This window comes from Ranitomeya imitator, chromosome 7 (assembly GCF_032444005.1).
Source record: "Ranitomeya imitator isolate aRanImi1 chromosome 7, aRanImi1.pri, whole genome shotgun sequence".
Taxonomy (NCBI): Eukaryota; Metazoa; Chordata; class Amphibia; order Anura; family Dendrobatidae; genus Ranitomeya; species Ranitomeya imitator.
In genome coordinates, this window is record NC_091288.1 from 132741124 (window position 1) to 132763543 (window position 22420).

Genomic DNA, 22420 nt, shown 5'->3' on the forward strand with positions numbered 1-22420 from the left:
GGAAGGAAGAAAGGAAGAAAGAAAGGAAGGAAGAAAGAAAGAAAGAAAGAAAGAAAGAAAGAAAGAAAGAAAGAAAGAAAGAAAGAAAGAAAGAAAGAAAGAAAGAAAGAAAGAAAGAAAGAAAGAAAGAAAGAAAGAAAGAAAGAAAGAAAGAAAGGAAGGAAGGAAGGAAGGAAGAAAGAAAAAGAACATGGTTTATAGAACAATAATATTTAGGACAGCTAAACCAAAAAAAGGAAAAAATATTAAGTACATTGCAGAACAATAATAATTATGACAGGTGTTAATGTTTAAATATTACGTACCATAGTATCACCAGCAGACGTTCCTCAGCACGAATTGCTCTACGGAGCCGGGTGTCCTGCCTCCTGATGGCTCCTAGTACATGGTCCAGCAATACCATAAAGCTATCTTGAGACATCCTCGTGTACTCAAAATATTTTTGTGAGTTTTCATGGAGCTCAGTGAATAAGGAGTGGTAGGCTCCACAGCTTTGTCGTAGTTCAACAATTGGGTCCTGCCAATAGCGCAAATGCAGTCTTCTCTGCTCTTCTCTTTTCCGTTCTTGCTCACAAGCAAATGCAAAGGAAATAAACAAGTTGACATCCAAATCCAGATTGCAATAGAAACTCTCCATATGAAGATCCATCTTGACACAGGATTCAGGAACAAACTGAGGATTTCATCTGTATAAGGGTTTATATGGAAAAATCCCATGAGCCACGCCTCTTGAGGGCAGAGGATAGTACTGCAGTGCGCAGGCGCCGGAAAGGTCAGAGGCCCGGCGCCTGCGCACTGCAGTACTTTGTCTGCCCTCAACAGGGCAGAGCAAAGTACGCCTGCGCCGAAGATCAGAAGAGGACGTCTTGTAATGAAGATGGGAGGCGCAGGAGCGGACCAGAGACGCCCATCCGACCTGACCAGCAGCGGGACCGCCCCTGGGTGAGTATAATATAACGTCTTTTTCTCCTTTTTCAGGTAACATCGGGGACTTATCTACAGCATTACAGAATGCTGCAGATAAGCCCCTGATGCCGGTGGGCTTACCTCACCCGCGATTTTCGGGGTGACAGGTTCCCTTTAAGGCTAGAGGGAAAGGGAAAGCTGAATTGGGAGAGATTGATGATGATAGATGGGAATCGATTTTAGAATACGTGCATAAGATCTCTGAGTGAACCTGGGAGGTTATCGCAGTTATTTTAATTCATAGGGCATATAGAACCCCTGAAAGGTTATTCAAAGCTGGATTGAGGCTAATTCTGATTGCCCAAGGTGTTCACAATCTCAGGCGGGTATATTGCATATGTTGTGGCATTGTCCCAGATTGTTTTCCTTCTGGATAGTAGTATTGAATCGTATTGAATTAGTGTATGGGTGCATTTTTCCTAGAAATCCATTGGTATGTATATTGGGATACGTGGAAGAAATAACGGATAATACGACCAAAATAGTAATTGCAAGATTATTATTCATTGCAAGAAAGCTGATCGCTAAATTTTAGATTAGAGAGGAACCTCCAACTAGGAGAGTCTTTATTACACAGACGGATCATATACTTCTACCGGAAAAAAAGTATTTACACCAAGAGAAACAAGTTGGATCTTTTCCACAAGATATGGCAACCGTGGATTGATTGGAACTAATGCGGTGGGAGGGATATATGACGCTATAAAAGGTTTTCATGTGTTGTGAGTGTATGTTATTTGACTATGTGTAAAACGCGAGTAATGTTGTTTGCTTATGTTATGGCCTCTAAGGGTTGGGCGGGGATGGGGGGACAGGGGAGGGATACTTTACTTTAAAAATTGTTACCTGAGTAAAAAGTTATGTAATAAGCAATACATGTTTTATTCTGTCATATTCAATAAAAATTTATCTGATTAAAAAAAAAAAAAAAAAAAACGCAGGCGAAATCCGCAGAAAACCGGCAGGGAATCCGCAGGTAAAACGCAGGTCATTTTACTTGCGGATTCTGCAGAATCCGCGCTGAAAAATCTGCAATGTGTGCACATACCCTTAAAGAACCCCCTTCTCTCCAATCTAGCCAAGTGCCTGTTGTTCTCAGGGTTCTGTAATGGCTATGGACTGCATAACCTCGAACAGACTTGCCTCTCTTGAAATTGACTGATGGTGTAGGGGGAAAAATGATTTGAATTAACCGGATGAACCCGTAAAATATCCCAGTACTTCAAGATGTTCATTATTCTCTTGTTTTGGTCATCATAGGTACCAATCAGTGCGATTTGTTTTGATGCATCTTTAAAGTGAACCTCTCAGCAGGATTGTGCACAGTAACCTACAGACCATGTCAGGTTGGCGCTGTTATAATGATTATAATTATACCTTGGTTGATGAAATCTGTCTTGTGGTTGTTCTTTAATATTTATTTTTGGCTTTGAGCTAATGATATGCTCTGGGGTGGTCTTCATGTGGTGCTCTGATTAGGTATCCATATGTATGTCTTCTGACAGGTCACTGATCCCTCTGTGACTTGCCTCCTAGTTTACATAATCAATATCATTATATATTGGAGAAAAAAAAATCCCCTTCTGCAGGCAGGTGCCCGCGGTGGAGCCTGCTCTGCAACCTGGTTGCATATGTAATGTGTATAAAATTCATTTGCTGCTGACAGGTTTCCTTTAATGCCAGTAGTAAGCAGTTCTGTTTGGTTACTCCCAGTGCATGTCTGTAACCAGCATCAATTATTTGTGGCGGTTAGCCTCTATTATGTCATCTCCTTTTTAAATTGTTCGCCTGTATTTTGAAACATCTTCAGGAGGAACAATTACTTCCCAGCTTCAAAAATTGCCCTTTAGGGATCCCCTTCTTGAGGCTTAGAGGATGATAACTCTCCCACCTTAAGAGGCTATTTGATGCTGTCGGTTTTAGGAAAATAGAGGTTTTTAGGTAACTTTCCACAGCCTTTGCAATCATAATATCCAGGAAGGAAAACTTGTCCCCAGCTATCTTACATTTGAACCTGAGGCTGATTGTTCCTATTGAAGTGTGCTACAAATTTGACAAGGAATTTTGATTCCCCGACCACAGAACAAGGATGTCGTCACTGTATCGCCCCAGAATTGTATCCGGGAGCAGGGTTGAACTGGGGAACCGGGACACCGGAGAATCCTCCAGTGGGCCCGTCTCCAGCCCCTGCCTCCTTGGTTAGTGCCTGCCCTGTATGCAATAGCGTGCACCGAGTGGTGTGCACTTTATTGTATAGCTGGCACAGGCAGGCAGACTGCACAAGTGATGTGAAGTGTAGCGGCAGTGCCTTCACAGAAATGTGCATGTGTGCTGAACCTCACTTCAGCCAGCACAGTCAGAGGCACAGTTGACTGTGTGAGGTTGAGTCTGAGAGGAGACAACAGCTGACCCAAGGTCACCTATTTCCTGTGCCGAGTCTCCGGCTCCTCTTCCACAACTCCCTGGACAGCAGTGGTCTAACGCTGATTGGCTGAAATAGTTTTCTTTGTGTGATCTCACAGCACAGCTCAGGCTAGGAGCTGTGCTGTGATTTGTTAGCTATCCTGTCCAAGCAGCACAGAGGTATTGTATAGATAAGCAGATGGACAATGTTGATGGCTGCAGTACAATATGTCTGTAAGTAAAATATATGATGCTTGCAGCCCGACTACTTCTTCAGCCACTGAGGCAGTTAGAGGAGGGGGCCGTAATGCAATCTAAAGGAGACACAGGGTAGGGGGCCCATAGCAAATGTCTATTTTCCTGTGGGCCCCCTCCCCCATTCATTGAGTCAATCTCCCCCTCTGAGCACGCCCAGAGGAAATTAGAGGTAAAACACTGGGGGAGGGGGGCCACAGGAAATTAGTTGACAGTGGGGGAGGGGGCCCACAGGAAATTAGGTGACACAGTGAGGGAAGAAGGCTCTCAGGTATTTCACCACCCCTTCACGACATCCACCTTACATGTATGACACATGTTAAATGTCAGTGTTAATCTCTGACAGCAGCATTTAATACACACTGACATACATACGTATCATTCTCTTGGCCATCGGCAAGCCCATGACGTGATCACAGGTTGACGATAGGTTGTCTTGACAGTCGCGGGTCAGCTGATAACACCTGTGCCTGTCATTGTGGAGCTCCTCTGAAACCCTTCCTGTGGTCAAGCTTCAAATGAGACCATGATTCCTGCTATATGCAGCGATGCTGTGGCATCACTGCATATAATAGCACATGCGATTGGAAGATCGCATCTTCAGGTCTACTAACGGGGCTAACAAGAACAGTGAAAAATAAAAAACATGTCCGATCTATCAAAATATAAAAACAATTAACCTGATCAGTAAACCCTAGTGATGACCGAGTGTACGCTCGGTTGGTCTCCGAGTATTTGTAACTGCTCGGAGATTTAGTTTTTATCAACCCAGCTGAATGATTTACAGCTACTAGCCAGGCTGAGTACATGTGGAGGTTGCCTGGTTGCTAGGGAATCCCCACATGTTATCAAGCTGGATAGTAGCTGTAAATCATTCAGCTGTGGTGATGAAAACGAAATCTCTGAGCAGTTACAAATACTCGGAGACCACCCAAGCAACGAGTACACTCGCTCATCACTAATAAACGGCAAAAAATCAGGAACGCCAAATTCTTTTTTTGTGGTTGCCGCAACCAAGCTGTAATAAGCAATTAAAAAGTCACATATATGACATAATATCACGTATATTAAAATGATACTAATAAAAATATTGTCTGGCCCCCGCAAAAATTAAGCCATCACACAGCTCCATCATCCAAAAAATAAAAATGTCTCGGAAAATGGTGACAACCCCCCCAAAAATGTTATGCCAACTTCCAGATTTTTTCACTAATAAAATTAAAAAACTGGACCTGTTCATTACCGCCATAATCGTATTGATGAGCAGAATCATAATGCAGTCATTTTACAACAAAATGTACACCGTAAAAACAATACCCAAAAAACAGTGGCAGAATTTCCTTTTTTTTCACAATTTCACAGCACTTGGAATTTATTTCCCATTTTCCAGTACACTATGTGGTAATATGAATTGTGTCGTTCAAAAGTACAACTTGTCCCGCAAGAAACATATGCCTATATGGACATAAAAATAAAAAATGATGGCTCTTGAAGGAGGGGAAATAAAAAATGAGAGCTCAAAAATGGAAAATTTCCCCATCACGAAAGAGTTAATTCACATTAATTCACTATTACTTATTATTAATGTGCCATACAAAGACATATTGTGAGAGCAGTCAATGCAGTAAATCTATAGGAAGTCTGATATTTTAGGAGCTTGACCTGTATTTTGTTTTCTGCTCACTTCTACTTTTCCTTGACATAGTGAGCCGACACCAGAGATCTCAGTCTCAGAATTGTGAGTAGTGCCCCTGTTTCCATATATAGTAATGATTATTCAGGTCTTATTATAAATGGGATGTCATTGTTTGTAATGTTCAGGTTTGATGTTCACATTTAAGTTCATAGTTCCTTTCAGAGGGGGGACAACTTTTTAGAGAAAAAGACATTAGTGTTATGTCCTGCTCTGTCTTCTTTATTTCCATATCAGTACGGGAGTCAGTGCGGTAGACTTACTGTACATTATATTGTTGGGGTCTGTACTAGAAATTGGAGTCTAGGGGAGCTATAAGCAGCATGGACTGGTGGTCTGTGCACATAAACTGTATTTTTATCGGACTATAAGACGCCCTTTTTTAACCAACAAATTTTGGGGGAAAATTGGGGTGTGTCTTATAGTTGGAATGCACTTACCAGGAGTGTGGCAGCGGCAGAAGTTGGGCGATTCTGCCGGCCCTGAGCTGGGAGGAGGGGGTGTTCAATGGTCCGAAGCTGCATGGTGAGGATATGACTCCCATCCCAGACTGGTGCGGCAGTATTCCGTGGTGTAGGCTCCGCTGTCATTTTGTGAAAGCCCGGAGCCCCCACACTTCCATTGCTGCAATGCAGTGGCCTCCAGAAGCGGCGCATCTGCAGATTGAGATCTCGGCAACAAAATCTTGTCCCGAGCCCCATACCACCGAGCACAGCGGATCCCGTCTAGAATGGAAGTCATATCGCCAGACCACCAAACACGCCCTGTGACCCCGCTCCATCAGCGCTGCCGTTCCCCCGCCACCTGGTAAGCTGAATTCTGACTAAGACGGACCCTCATTTGATGCATTAATTTTCTTCCCCTATTTTCCTTCTGCAAATTTGGGGAGCGTCTTATGGTCCAGGGCGTCTTACATGCCGAAAAATACGGTACATGCAAGTCCAGTGATATAATAGACACATTGCCATAATTTCAGAAATCAGTTCCTTTAAATTATTATTTCAGAGTATTTTTTATTTCACCACAGGAGTGGTATCAGCAATGTAAGTTCCTTGTGTATAATAAAATATGTAGCAGTCACCGTCTTCTGCCACTGTGTCGTTGCTTTCGTCCTCTTCGCTGCAGTGGAATACGGCCAGCTACATATTAGTACGTATTTTACTACACACACCGGACCAGCATTACGGATACCACTCCTGTAGTTAAATAAAAAAATAACCTGGAGTGGTATTTTAAATAAGATGATATGTCAGCACTTCTGTGCAGTACAGGATATTGAGTATGTGTCCCATGTGGTGTAGTATATCGAAAATCTGTCAGTCCTCCAGTGTGGTGTAGTGTGTAGAAGATCTATCACCTCTCCTGTGTGGTGTTGTATATATAGGACCTGTCAGCACACCTGTGTGGTGAAGTATATAGAGGATCTGTCAGCTCTCCTGTGTGGAGTAGTAAATAGAGGATGTGTCCCGTGTGGTGTAGTATATAGAGGATGTGTCCCGTTTGGTGTAGTATATAGAGGATATGTCCTGTGAGGTTTAGTATATAGAGGATATGTCATCTCTCCTGTGTGGTGAAATACACTGCTCAAAAAATTAAGGGAACACTTAAACAACAGAATATAACGCCAAGTAAGGCTACTTTCACACTAGCATCGGAATCTCCCCGTCGCATTGCGTCGGGCAGAGATTCCGACGCTAGCATTTGATGCACTGCACAACGGGTGCAGCGGATGCATTTCTCCGGCGCATCCGCTGCCCCATTGTAAAGTGCGGGGAGGTGGGGGCGGACTTCCGGCTGCGCATGCGCGGTCGGAAAAAGCAGTCCGTCAGGAGCAAAAAACGTTACATTTAACGTTTTTTGCTTCCGGCGGTCCGCCACAACACGGCGCAACCGTCGCACGATGGTTGCGAGGTGTTGCAAAGCGTCGCAGTGAGTTGCTAATAATCTATGGGGCAAAAACGCATCCTGCAAACAACAGGATGCGTTTTTTGCCATAAACGACGCATTGCGACGTCTGGCAAAAAACGCCAGTGTGAAAGTAGCCTAAATCAAACTTCTGTGAAATCAAACCGTCCACTTAGGAAGCAACACTGTTTGACAATCAATTTCACATGCTGTTGTGCAAATGGAATAGCCAACAGATGGAAATTATTGGCAATTATCAAGACACCCTCAATAAAGGAGTGGTTCTGCAGGTGGGGAGCACAAACCACATCTCAGTACCAATGCTTTCTGGCTGATGTTTTGGTCACTTTTGAATGTTGGTTGTGCTTTCACACTCGTGGTAGCATGAGACGGACTCTACAACCACACAAGTGGCTCAGGTAGTGCAGCTTATCCAGGATGGCACATCAATGCAAGCTGTGGCAAGAAAGTTTGATGTGTCTGTCAGCGTAGTGTCAAGAGGCTGGAGGCCCTACCAGGAGACAGACCAGTACACCAGGAGATTTGGAGGCTGCAGGTGCTACCAGGAGACAGGCCAGTAAACCAGGAGACATGGAATGGGCCGTAGGAGGGCAACAACCCAGCAGCAGGACTGCTACCTCAGCCTTTGCGCAAGGAGGAACAAGAGGAGCACTGCCAGAGCCATGCAAAATGACCTCCAGCAGGCAACAAATGTGCATGTGTCTGCACAAACTATTAGAACCCGACTCCCTGAGGATGGTCTGAGTGCCCGACGTCCACAAATGGGGGTAGTGCTCACAGCCCAACACCGTGCAGGACGCTTGGCATTTGCCACAGAACATCAGGACAGGCAAATTCGCCACTGGCACCCTGTGCTCTTCACAGATGAAAGCAGGTTCACACTGAGCACATGTAACAGACGTGACAGAGTCTGGAGACGCCATGGAGAGCAATCTGCTGCCTGCAACATCCTTCAGCATGACCGGTTTGGCAGTGGGTCAGTGATGGTATGGGGTGGCATTTCTTTGCAGGGCCGCACAGCCCTCCATGGTGCTTGCCAGAGGTAGCTTGACTGCCATTAGGTACCGAGATGAGATCCTCAGACTCCTTGTGAGACCATATGCTGGTGCGGTTGGTCCTGGGTCCCTCCTAATGCAGGACAATACCAGACCTCATGAGGCTGGAGTGTGTCAGCAGTTGCTGCAAGATGAAGGCATTGAAGCTATGGACTGGCCCACCCTTTCCCCAGACCTGAATCCGATTGAACACATCTGGGACATCATGTCTCGCACCATCCACAAACGTCACGTTGCACAACAGACTGTCCAGGAGTTGGCAGATGCTTTAGTCCAGGTCTGGGAGGAGATCTCTCAGGTGACCATCTGTCGCTTCATCAGGAGCATGCCCAGGCGTTGTAGGGAGCTCATACAGGGACGTGGAGGTCTCACACACTACAGAGCATCATTTCCTTGTCTTGAGGCATTTCCACTGAAGTTGGATCAGCCTGTAACTTCATTTTCCACTTTGATTTTGAGCATCATTCCAACTCCAGACCTCCGTGGGATATTAGTTGTGATTTACGTTGATCATTTTTAGGTTTTATTGTTCTCAACACATTCCACTATGTAATGAATAAAGATTCACAACTGGAATACTTCATTCAGTGATATCTAGGATGTGGGATTTTAGTGTTCCCTTTATTTTTGAACAGTGTATACAGGATCTATCCTGTGTGGTATTTTTACATAACCCAGAAAAAAAAGTATACCCAGTTTTTGCATGTCTTATAGCCTATTTTTATTTTAAATGAATACCATTAAAGCTTAGTGATTTTATATCTTGGAGATGGATTCCCTTTTTCCACAAGTGCATTTTTACATAAGTGCATTGTGGGGCCCAAGATTGATTTTTCTCTGGTGGGCCCAAGGTACTCCAGTCCGGCACTGTCCGGGAGCACCATGAAACATCCCCGTTTTGGAACATAACAGTGTTCTCCCACCAACACAGTTAACATGTGGAGGCAAAGGGGCTCCCCATCGCTGTGCCCTTGATCTGGTGGTAGAATCGGCCAAACAGAAAATAGTTATGACCGAGTACAATTTTTAATAGATCCAACAGGAACTTGTTGTTATGTTCTGTTAGACGAGTTCTCCTTGTACTAAGGTAATATTCCACTGCTTGGATACCTTTTCTGTGTGGAATACTACTATAATTCAAGATGAACCACGAGTCCAGGAAAGACCAGCCATTAAGATACAGATTGGAATAATTGTGGTAAATTTCTGCACTGCTGAATCACTAGAATTCCAGAATTATTAGTACATGTGGCTTTATTATTCTACGCATTTCAGAGTTCAAGACTCCACAGGAACATTATGGCTATGTGCACACGTTCAGGAATTCATGCAGAAAATTCCTGAGAATTCCGGACATTTTCTGCATGAAAACCGCAAGAAAACCGCGTGCGTTTTTGCCGCGTTTTTGCCGCGGTTTTGACGCGTTTTTTTCCGGACACTTCCCAATGCATTTTGGAGTGGGAAATCTGCAGAAAAACCGCAAAAAGATAGAGCATGTCCGGATTTTGTGCGGTATGCGTTTTTTATGCGGGAAAAAAACGCATCATGTGCACAAAACATCTGGAATTCATTCTAAATGATGGGATGCTTATTGTATGCTGTTTTTGTGCAGTTTTATAGCGTTTTTATCGGGAAAAACCGCGAAAAACCGCGAAAAAACCCAACGTGTGAACACAGCCTATGGGTGTCAGGTCAGAGCATTCCTACATGAACAGTTTCCTGGAAAGTGGATTGGTTGTTGTGGGCCAGTTGAATGGCCACCAAGGTCTCCCGAACTGACCCCCTTAGACTTTTATCTTTGAGGTCATTTGAAGACAATGGTCTATGCTGTGAAGATACGAGATGTGCAGCATTTGAAACAAGAGATACTGGAAGCCTGTGCTAGCATTTCTTCTGGGGTGTTGCCATCAGTGTGTCAAGAGTGGGAGAAGAGGGTTGCATTGACAATCCAACACAATGGGCAGCACTTTGAACACATTTTGTAAGTGGTCATAAATCACGAAAGAATAAAGTTTTGTTAAAATCAAGCACACCATTGTTTTTCTTGTGAAATTTTCAATAAGTTTGATGTGTCACATGACCCTCTTCCCATTGGTAAAAATAAAGTTGGATCCAAAATAGCTGACTTCAAAATGGCCGCCATAGTCACCACCCATCTTAAAAAGTTTCCCCCTCCCATATACTAATGTGCCACAAACAGGAAGTTGATATCACCAACCCTTCCCATTTTATTTAGGTGTATCCATATAAATGGCTCACCCTGTAGATACAGCTTTAGATCAAGGCAGATATTAAATCCCTTCTTAGAAAAACAAAAAAAAAATGTTTTTTTTGTTTTAAATACGGTCCCATGGACTGTTTAATCCGTTCATCATTCAGAAAAAAAACTGGCACATTTTGGAACATGATACAGAGCTCACGGAAATTGTATCTAGGGGTCCTTTGATCTCTTGAAGAAGCACTAATTTAAGGGATGTTCTGGTGCACAACTGCATGAAATCTGAACAAAAAGACTGGCTTGGGGCCTGTACCTTTAACCCCTTCATGACCCAGCCTATTTTGACCTTAAAGACCTTGCCGTTTTTTGCAATTCTGACCAGTGTCCCTTTATGAGGTAATAACTCAGGAACGCTTCAACGTATCCTAGCGGTTCTGAGATTGTTTTTTCGTGACATATTGGGCTTCATGTTAGTGGTAAATTTAGGTCAATAAATTCTGCGTTTATTTGTGATAAAAACGGAAATTTGGCAAAAATTTTGAAAATTTCGCAATTTTCACATTTTGAATTTTTATTCTGTTAAACCAGAGAGATATGTGACACAAAATAGTTAATAAATAACATTTCCCACATGTTTACTTTACATCAGCACAATTTTGGAAACAAAATTTTTTTTTGTTAGGAAGTTATAAGGGTTAAAATTTGACCAGCGATTTGTCATTTTTACAACGAAATTTACAAAACCATTTTTTTTAGGGACCACCTCACATTTGAAGTCAGTTTGAGGGGTCTATATGGCTGAAAATACCCAAAAGTGACACCATTCTAAAAAATGCACCCCTCAAGGTACTCAAAACCACATTCAAGAAGTTTATTAACCCTTCAGGTGCTTCACAGCAGCAGAAGCAACATGGAAGGAAAAAATGAACATTTAACTTTTTAGTCACAAAAATTATCTTTTAGCAACAATTTTTTATTTTCCCAATGGTAAAAGGAGAAACTGAACCACGAAAGTTGTTGTCCAATTTGTCCTGAGTACGCTGATACCTCATATGTGGGGGTAAACCACTGTTTGGGCGCACGGCAGGGCTTGGAAGGGAAGGAGCGCCATTTGACTTTTTGAATCAAAAATTGGCTCCACTCTTTAGCGGACACCATGTCACGTTTGGAGAGCCCCCGTGTGCCTAAAAATTGGAGCTCCCCCACAAGTGACCCCATTTTGGAAACTAGACGCCCCAAGGAACTTATCTAGATGCATAGTGAGCACTTTGAACCCCCAGGTGCTTCACAAATTGATCCGTAAAAATGAAAAAGTACTTTTTTTTCACAAAAAAATTCTTTTAGCCTCAATTTTTTCATTTTCACATGGGCAACAGGATAAAATGGATCCTAAAATGTGTTGGGCAATTTCTCCTGAGTACACCAATACCTCACATGTGGGGGTAAACCACTGTTTGGGCACATGGTAAGGCTCGGAAGGGAAGGAGCGCCATTTGACTTTTTGAATGAAAAATTATTTCCATCGTTAGCGGACACCATGTCGCGTTTGGATAGCTCCTGTGTGCCTAAACATTGGCGCTCCCCCACAAGTGACCCCATTTTGGAAACTAGACCCCCCAAGGAACTTATTTAGATGCCTAGTGAGCACTTTAAACCCTCAGGTGCTTCACAAATTGATCTGTAAAAATGAAAAAGTACTTTTTTTTCACAAAAAAATTCTTTTCGCCTCAATTTTTTCATTTTCACATGGGCAGTAGGATAAAATGGATCATAAAATTTGTTGGGCAATTTCTCCCGAGTACGCCGATACCTCATATGTGGGGGTAAACCACTGTTTGGGCACACGGCAGGGCTCGGAAGGGAAGGCGCGCCATTTGACTTTTTGAATGGAAAATTAGCTCCAATTGTTAGCGGACACCATGTCGCGTTTGGAGAGCCCCTGTGTGCCTAAACATTGGAGCTCCCCCACAAGTGACCCCATTTTGGAAACTAGACCCCCCAAGGAACTTATCTAGATGCATATTGAGCACTTTAAACCCCCAGGTGCTTCACAGAAGTTTATAACGCAGAGCCATGAAAATAAAAAATAATTTTTCTTTCCTCAAAAATGATTTTTTAGCCTGGAATTTCCTATTTTGCCAAGGATAATGGGAGAAATTGGACCCCAAATATTGTTGTCCAGTTTGTCCTGAGTACGCTGATACCCCATATGTGGGGGTAAACTACTGTTTGGGCGCACGGCAGGGCTCGGAAGGGATGGCACGCCATTTGGCTTTTTAAATGGAAAATTAGCTCCAACCATTAGCGGACACCATGTCACGTTTGGAGAGCCCCTCTGTGCTTAAACATTGGAGATCCCCCAGAAATGACACCATTTTGGAAACTAGACCCCCAAAGGAACTAATCTAGATGTGTGGTGAGGACTTTGAACCCCCAAGTGCTTCACAGAAGTTTATAACGCAGAGCCATGAAAATAAAAAAAAATAATTATTTTCTCAAAAATGATCTTTTAGCCTGCAATTTTTTATTTTCCCAAGGGTAACAGGAGAAATTTGACCCCAAAAGTTGTTGTCCAGTTTCTCCTGAGTACGCTGATACCCCATATGTGGGGGTAAATCACTGTTTGGGCACATGCCTGGGCTCGGAAGTGAAGTAGTGACGTTTTGAAATGCAGACTTTGATGGAATGCTCTGTGGGCGTCACGTTGCGTTTGCAGAGCCCCTGATGTGGCTTAACAGTAGAAACCCCCCACAAGTGACCCCATTTTGGAAACTAGACCCCCAAAGGAACTTATCTAGATGTGTGGTGAGCACTTTGAACCCCCAAGTGCTTCATAGAAGTTTATAATGCAGAGCCGTGAAAATAATAAATACGTTTTCTTTCCTCAAAAATAATTATTTAGCCCAGAATTTTTTATTTTCCCAAGGGTTACAGAAGAAATTGGACCCCAAAAGTTGTTGTCCAGTTTCTCCTGAGTACGCTGATACCCCATATGTGGGGGTAAACCACTGTTTGGGCACATGCCGAGGCTCGGAAGTGAAGTAGTGACGTTTTGAAGTGCAGACTTTGATGGAATGCTCTGTGGGCGTCACGTTGCGTTTGCAGAGCCCCTGATGTGGCTTAACAGTAGAAACCCCCCACAAGTGACCCCATTTTGGAAACTAGACCCCGAAAGGAACTTATCTAGATGTGTGGTGAGCACTTTGAACCCCCAAGCGCTTCATAGAAGTTTATAATGCAGAGCCGTGAAAATAATAAATACGTTTTCTTTCCTCAAAAATAATTATTTAGCCCAGAATTTTTTATTTTCCCAAGGGTAACAGGAGAAATTTGACCCCAATATTTGTTGTCCAGTTTCTCCTGAGTACGGTGATACCCCATATGTGGGGGTAAACTACTGTTTGGGCACATGCCGGGGCTTGGAATTGAAGTAGTGACGTTTTGAAATGCAGACTTTGATGGAATGCTCTGCGGGCGTCACGTTGCGTTTGCAGAGCCCCTGATGTGCCTAAACAGTAGAAACCCCCCACAAGTGACCCCATTTTGGAAACTAGACCCCGAAAGGAACTTATCTAGATGTGTGGTGAGCACTTTGAACCCCCAAGTGCTTCATAGAAGTTTATAATGCAGAGCCGTGAAAATAATAAATACGTTTTCTTTCCTCAAAAATAATTATTTAGCCCAGAATTTTTTATTTTCCTAAGGGTTACAGGAGAAATTGGACCCCAAAAGTTGTTGTCCAGTTTCTCCTGAGTACGCTGATACCCCATGAGTGGGGGTAAACCACTGTTTGGGCACACGTCGGGGCTCAGAAGGGAAGTAGTGACTTTTGAAATGCAGACTTTGATGGAATGGTCTGCGGGTGTCACGTTGCGTTTGCAGAGCCCCTGGTGTGCCTAAACAGTAGAAACCCCCCACAAGTGACCCCATTTTAGAAACTAGACCCCCCAAGGAACTTATCTAGATATGTGGTGAGCACTTTGAACCCCCAAGTGCTTCACAGACGTTTACAACGCAGAGCCGTGAAAATAAAAAATCATTTTTCTTTCCTCAAAAATTATGTTTTAGCAAGCATTTTTTTAGATTCACAAGGGTAACAGGAGAAATTGGACCCCAGTAATTGTTGCGCAGTTTGTCCTGAGTATGCTGGTACCCCATATGTGGGGGTAAACCACTGTTTGGGCACACGTCAGGGCTCAGAAGTGAGGGAGCACCATTTGACTTTTTGAATACGAGATTGGCTGGAATCAATGGTGGCGCCATGTTGCGTTTGGAGACCCCTGATGTGCCTAAAAAGTGGTAACCCCTCAATTCTACCTCCAACACTAACCCCAACACACCCCTAACCCTAATCCCAACTGTAGCCATAACCCTAATCACAACCCTAACCGCAACACACCCCTAACCACAACCCTAACCCCAACACACCCCTAACCCTAACCACAACCCTAATTCCAACCCTAACCCTAAGGCTATGTGCCCACGTTGCGGATTCGTGTGAGATATTTCCGCACCATTTTTGAAAAATCCACGGGTAAAAGGCACTGCGTTTTACCTGCGGATTTTCCACGGATTTCCAGTGTTTTTTGTGCGGATTTCACCTGCGGATTCCTATTGAGGAACAGGTGTAAAACGCTGCGGAATCCGCACAAAGAATTGACATGCTGCGGAAAATACAACGCAGCGTTTCCGCGCGGTATTTTCCGCACCATGGGCACAGCGGATTTGGTTTTTCATATGTTTACATGGTACTGTAAACCTGATGGAACACTGCTGCGGATCCGCAGCGGCCAATCCGCAGCCAAATCCGCACCGTGTGCACATGGCCTAATTCTAAAGGTATGTGCACACGCTGCGGAAAACGCTGCGGATCCGCAGCAGTTTCCCATGAGTGTACAGTTCAATGTAAACCTACGGGAAACAAAAATCGCTGTACACATGCTGCGGAAAAACTGCACGGAAACGCAGCGGTTTACATTCCACAGCATGTCACTTCTTTTGTGCGGATTCCGCAGCGGTTTTACAACTGCTCCAATAGAAAATCGCAGTTGTAAAACCGCAGTGAAATGCGCAGAAAAAAACGCGGTAAATCCGCCATAAATCCGCAGCGGTTTAGCACTGCGGATTTATCAAATCCGCATCAGAAAAATCCGCAGAGGAACAGAATACGTGTGCACATACCGAAACCCTAACCCTAGCCCTAACCCTACCCCTAACCCTACCCCTAGCCCTACCCCTAACCCTAACCCTACCATTAGTGGAAAAAAAAAAATTTCTTTATTTTTTTATTGTCCCTACCTATGGGGGTGACAAAGGGGGGGGGTCATTTATTATTTTTTTTATTTTGATCACTGAGATATAATCTCAGTGATCAAAATGCACTTTGGAACGAATCTGCCGGCCGGCAGATTCGGCGGGCGCACTGCGAATGCGCCCGCCATTTTGGAAGATGGCGGCGCCCAGGGAGAAGACGGACGGGACCCCGGCTGGATCGGTAAGTATGATGGGGTGGGGGGGGGACCACGGGGGGGGGGGGGGGGGGGGGATCGGAGCACGGGGGGGGGAATCGGAGTTCGGGAGGGGTGGAACGGAGCACGGGGGGCGTGGAACGGAGCACGGGGGGGCTGGAACGGAGCACCGGGGGGTGGAACGGAGCACCGGGGGGTGGAACGGAGCACCGGGGGGGTGGATCGGAGTGCAGGGGGGGTGATCGGAGCACGGGGGGGTGATTGGAGCACGGGGGGAGCGGACAAGAGCACGGGGGGGGAGCGTAGCACTGGACGGAGGGGAGCCGGAGCAGTGTACCGGCCAGATCGGGGGGCTGGGGGGGCGATCGGTGGGGTGGGGGCACATTAGTATTTCCAGCCATGGCCGATGATATTTCAGCATCGGCCATGGCTGGATTGTAATATTTCACCCGTTATAATAGGTGAAATATTACAAATCGCTCTGATTGGCTGTTGAAAGTGAAACTGCCAATCAGAGCGATCGTAGCCACGAGGGGGTGAAGCCACCCCCCCTGGGCTAAACTACCACTCCCCCTGTCCCTGCAGATCGGGTGAAATGGGAGTTAACCCTTTCACCCGGCCTGCAGGGACGCGATCTTTCCATGACGCCACATAGGCGTCATGGGTCGGAATGGCACCGACTTTCATGACGCCTACGTGGCGTCATGGGTCGGGAAGGGGTTAAGGGAAACTAAGTGTGGACATTGTTCCTTTTGTCCTCAACACATGATAGGATGCTCTTTGCTCATTGGGGCTGTTTCACACGGGGTATGGGATTTTATTTCTTGCAGGACCAATTACGTTGTACTCGTGATATCCTGCCCTTGTAAGATTTCTCACTCCTATATTTGTGAGGTCCCTCCGTCATTCCATATCGTTAGCTAGATTGTGGAATACATATTCCACATCACTTTACAATGACAGCTAAAACATGCCCATTTGAATTTTGGGCTTCGCCTGCCACCACCACCACATCCACAGCCACGTGGCCCTCGCTTGACATTTTCAGATGGCCAGTATTTGCCGTGAAGTCTGAGTTTTGTGAACTCCACAGTTCATTTTGACCACCGAATCCCAATGGAGCCAATGTCATAGCGAGTGACGCTGCTGGAAGGTGACTATAATACAGGAGTTGGGGGAGCTCTATGTATGTCAATAAATTGGATATTAACCCCTTCATGACCAGGGGATTTTTCGTTTTTCCGTGTTCGTTTTTCGCTCCCCTCCTTCCCAGAGTCATAACTTTTTTATTTTTCCGTCAATTTGGCCATGTGAGGGCTTATTTTTTGCGGGACGAGTTGTACTTTTGAACAACATCATTGGTTTTAGCATGTCGTGTACTAGAAAACGGGAAAAAAATTCCAAGTGCGGTGAAATTGCAAAAAAAGTGCAATCCCACATTGGTTTTTTGTTTGGCTTTTTTGCTAGGTTCACTAAATGCTAAAACTGACTTGTCATTATGATTCTCCAGGTCAGTACGAGTTCATAGACACCAAACATGACTAGGTTATTTTTTATCTAAGTGGTGAAAAAAAATTCCAAACTTTGCTAAAAAAAAAAAAAAAAAAAAAAAAAATTGCGACATTTTCCGATACTCGTAGCGTCTACATTTTTCATGATCTGGGGTCGGTTGAGGGCTTATTTTTTGCGTGCCGAGATGACGTTTTTAATGATAGCATTTCGGTGCAGATACGTTTTTTTGATCGCCCGTTATTGCATTTTAATGCAATGTCGCGGCGACCAAAAAAACGTAATTCTGGCGTTTCGATTTTTTTTCCCGCTACGCTGTTTAGTGATCAGGTTAATACTTTTTTTTAATTGATAGATCGGGCGATTCTGAGCGCGGCGATACCAAATATGTGTAGATTTGATATTTTTTTTATTGATTTATTTTGATTGGGGCGAAAGGGGGGTGATTTAAACTTTTATGTTTTTTTTATTTTTTTCACATTTTTTTAAACTTTTTTTTTTTTTTACTTTTGCCATGCTTCAACAGCCTCCATGGGAGGCTAGAAGCAGGCACAACGCGATCGGCTCTACTACATAGCAGCGATCTGCTGATCGCTGCTATGTAGCAGAAATGGAGGTGTGCTGTGAGCGCCGACCACAGGGTGGCGCTCACAGCCACCGGTCATCAGTAACCATAGAGGTCTCAAGGACCTCTATGGTTACAATATACAAGCATCGCCGACCCCCGAACATGTGACGGGGGTCGGCGATGACGTCATTTCCGGCCGCCCGGCCGGAAGCGGTAGTTAAATGCCGCGGTCTGCGTTTGACAGCGGCATTTAACTAGTTAATAGGTGCGGGCAGATCGCGATTCTGCCCGCGCCTATTACGGGCACATGTCAGCTGTTCAAAACAGCTGACATGTCCCGGCTTTGATGCGGGCTCACCGCGGAGCCCTGCATCAAAGCAGGGGAGCCGGCATCGGACGGTATAGTGCGTCCGATGCCGGTAAGGGGTTAAAAGACATGAAAAGCATTATAATGAAATTCTGAATACAGTGTATGCAAGCGAGGGCCTGTATTGTGGTCAGTCTGTCAGGCCTGAAACCCATGTCAGGAACATGTACAAGCCTCATTTTACTGGTAAGCAGCCTCTTCAAGGGAAAGAGACAACCAATCTGAACAAGTCTACGCACTTCTTCTGGAAACTACCCAACCAGGCAGAATTTCTCTTTTACATGGTTTTGAGTAACAATGGAGTAATAACAGGATATTTCCAAGAGAGTGATGAGGTCTGTGGAGTGTATTACTCAGGTGACAGGCAGTTATACAGAGCTCAGGTAAAGACCTTAGCATGGCAATGACCATGTTCCAATATGTGTAAGGATGTGGCATGAATAGGTCTGTGGAGTATATTAACCCCTTAAGCCCCGAGGGTGGTTCGCAGGTTAACCCCTTCACACCCCCGGAGATTTTTCCGCTTGTTCATTTTCGTTTTTTTGCTCCCCTCCTTCCCAGAGCCATAACTTTTTTATTTTTCCGTTAATATGGCCATGTGAAGGCTTATGTTTTGCGGGACGAGATGTACTTTTGAACGATACCATTGGTTTTACCATGCCATGTAACAGAAAACAAGAAAAAAATTCCAAGTGTGATGAAATTGCAAAAAAAGTGCAATCTCACACTTATGTTTTGTTTGGCTTTTTTGCTAGGTTCACCAAATGCTAAAGCTAATTTGCAATTATGATTCTCCAGGTCATTACGAGTTCATAGACACCTAACATGTCTAGGTTATTTTTTATCTAAGTGGTGAAAAAAAATTCCAAAATTTGCTAAAAAAAAATATAAAATTGTGCGATTTTTTTGATACCTGTAGCGTCTCCAATTTTCGTGATCTGGGGACAGGTGAGGGCTTATTTTTTGCGTGCCGAGCTGGCGTTATTAATGATACCATTTTGGTGTAGATATGTTCTTTTGATCGCCCGTTATTGCATTTTAATGCAATGTCGAGGCGACCAAAAAAACGTAATTTTGGCGTTTTGATTTTTTTTCTCGCTACGCTATTTAGCGGTCAGGTTAATCCTTTATTTTTTTGATAGATCGGGCGATTCTGAACGCGGCGATACCAAATATGTGTATGTTTGATTTTTTTAATAGTTTTATTTTGATTGGGGCGAAAGGGGGGGCGATTTGAACTTTTATATATTTTTTTAAATATTTTTAATCACTTTTTTTTTTTTTTGGCATGCTTCAATAGCCTCCATAGGAGGCTAGAAGCATGCATAACTCGATCGGCTCTGCTACATAGAGGTGAAGTACAGATCACCTCTATGTAGCAGAAATGCAGGGTTGCTTTGAACGCCGACCACAGGGTGGCGCTCAAAGCAATCGGCCATCAACAACCATAGAGGTCTCAAGGAGACCTATGGTTGTTATGGCAATGCACTGCTGACCCCCGATCATGTGATGGGGGTCAGCGGTGCGAGCAATTCCGGCCGCGAGCGCTAGTTAAATGCTGCTGCTGTCAGCGCTTGACGGCGGCATTTAACTAGTTAATGGGCGCGGATGGATCGCGATTCCGCTCGCGCTCATTGCGCGCACATGTCAGCTGTAGAAAACAGCTGACATGTCGCGGCTTTGAGGTGGGCTCACCGCCGGTGCCCACCTCAAAGCAGGGGATCTGCCAGCTGACGTACTATTCCGTCAACTGGCAGAAAGGGGTTAATGACCGGGCCAATTTTTACAATTCTGACCACTGTCACTTTATGAGGTTATAACTCTGGAACGCTTCAACGGATCTTGGCGATTCTGACATTGTTTTCTCGTGACATATTGTACTTCATGATAGAGGTAAAATTTCTTTGATATAACGTGCGTTTATTAGTGAAAAAAACGGAAATTTGGTGAAAACTTTGAAAATTGTACAATTTTCCAACTTTGAACTTTTATGCCCTTAAATCACAGAGATATGTCACACAAAATAATTAATAAGTAACATTTCCCACATGTCTACTTTACATCAGCACAATTTTGGAACCAAAATTTTTTCTTGTTTGGGAGTTAAGGGTTAAAAGTTGACCAGCAATTTCTCATTTTTACAACACCAATATTTTTTAGGGACTACATGACATTTGAAGTCATTTTGAGGGGTCTATATGATAGAAAATAACCAAGTGTGACACCATTCTAAAAACTGCACCCTACAAGGTGCTCAAAACCACATTCAAGAAGTTTTTTAACCCTTCAGGTGTTTTACAGGAATTTTTGGAGTGTTTAACCCCTTCCCGACCCATGACGCCACGTAGGCGTCATGAAAGTCGGTGCCATTCCGACCCATGACGCCTATGCGGCGTCATGGAAAGATCGCGTCCCTGCAGATCGGGTGAAAGGGTTAACTCCCATTTCACCCGATCTGCAGGGACAGGGGGAGTGGTAGTTTAGCCCAGGGGGGGTGGCTTCACCCCCTCGTGGCTACAATCGCTCTGATTGGCTGTTGAAAGTGAAACTGCCAATCAGAGCGATTTGTAATATTTCACCCATTATAACGGGTGAAATATTACAATCCAGCCATGGCCGATGCTGAAATATCATCGGCCATGGCTGGAAATACTAGTGTGCCCCCACCCCACCGATCGCCCCCCCAGCCCTCCGATCTGGCCGGTACACTGCTCCGGCTCCCCTCCGTCCAGTGCTCCGCTCCCCCCCGTGCTCTTGTCCGCTCCCCCCGTGCTCCAATCACCCCCCCGTGCTCCAATCACCCCCCCGTGCTCCAATCACCCCCCCTGCACTCCGATCCACCCCCCCCGGTGCTCCGTTCCACCCCCCCGTGCTCCATTCCAGCCCCCCCGTGCTCCGTTCCAGCCCCCCCGTGCTCCGTTCCACGCCCCCCGTGCTCCGTTCCACCCCTCCCGCACTCCGATTCCCCCCCCCCGTGCTCCGATCCCCCCCCCGTGGTCCCCCCCCCCACCCCATCATACTTACCGATCCAGCTGGGGTCCCGTCCGTCTTCTCCCTGGGCGCCGCCATCTTCCAAAATGGCGGGCGCATGCGCAGTGCGCCCGCCGAATCTGCCGGCCGGCAGATTTGTTCCAAAGTGCATTTTGATCACTGAGATAGATTATATCTCAGTGATCAAAATAAAAAAAATAATAAATGACCCCCCCCCTTTGTCACCCCCATAGGTAGGGACAATAAAAAAAAGAAAATTTTTTTTTTCCACTAATGTTAGAATAGGGTTAGGGTTAGGGTTAGGGGTAGGGTTAGGGCTAGGGTTAGGGTTAGGGGTAGGGTTAGGGCTAGGGTTAGGGTTTCGGTATGTGCACACGTATTCTGGTCCTCTGCGGATTTTTCCGCTGCGGATTTGATAAATCCGCAGTGCTAAACCGCTGCCGATTTATGGCGGATTTACCGCGGTTTTTCTGCGCATTTCACTGCGGTTTTACAACTGCGATTTTCTATTTGAGCAGTTGTAAAACCGCTGCGGAATCCGCACAAAGAAGTGACATGCTGCGGAATGTAAACCGCTGCGTTTCCGTGCAGTTTTTCCGCAGCATGGGCACAGCGATTTTTGTTTCCCGTAGGTTTACATTGAACTGTAAACTCATGGGAAACTGCTGCGGATCCGCAGCGTTTTCCGCAGCGTGTGCACATACCTTTAGAATTAGGCTATGTGCACACGGTGCGGATTTGGCTGCGGATCCGCAGCAGTGTTCAATCAGGTTTACAGTACCATGTAAACATATGAAAAACCAAATCCGCTGTACCCATGGTGCGGAAAATACCGCGCGGAAACGCTGCGTTGTATTTTCCGCAGCATGTCAATTCTTTGTGCGGATTCCGCAGCGTTTTACACCTGTTCCTCAATAGGAATCCGCAGGTGAAATCCGCACAAAAAACACTGGAAATCCGCGGAAAATCCGCAGGTAAAACGCAGTGCCTTTTACCCGCGG

The 22420-nt window shown here is 45.0% G+C and overlaps 1 protein-coding gene across 4 annotated transcripts in view; it reads right to left on the bottom strand.

Annotated features, from left to right (window-relative positions):
- The window catches only part of FBXL18 (F-box and leucine rich repeat protein 18), a 218573-nt gene that overhangs the window by 15018 nt on the left and 181135 nt on the right, over positions 1-22420 (bottom strand). The window lies entirely within an intron of this gene.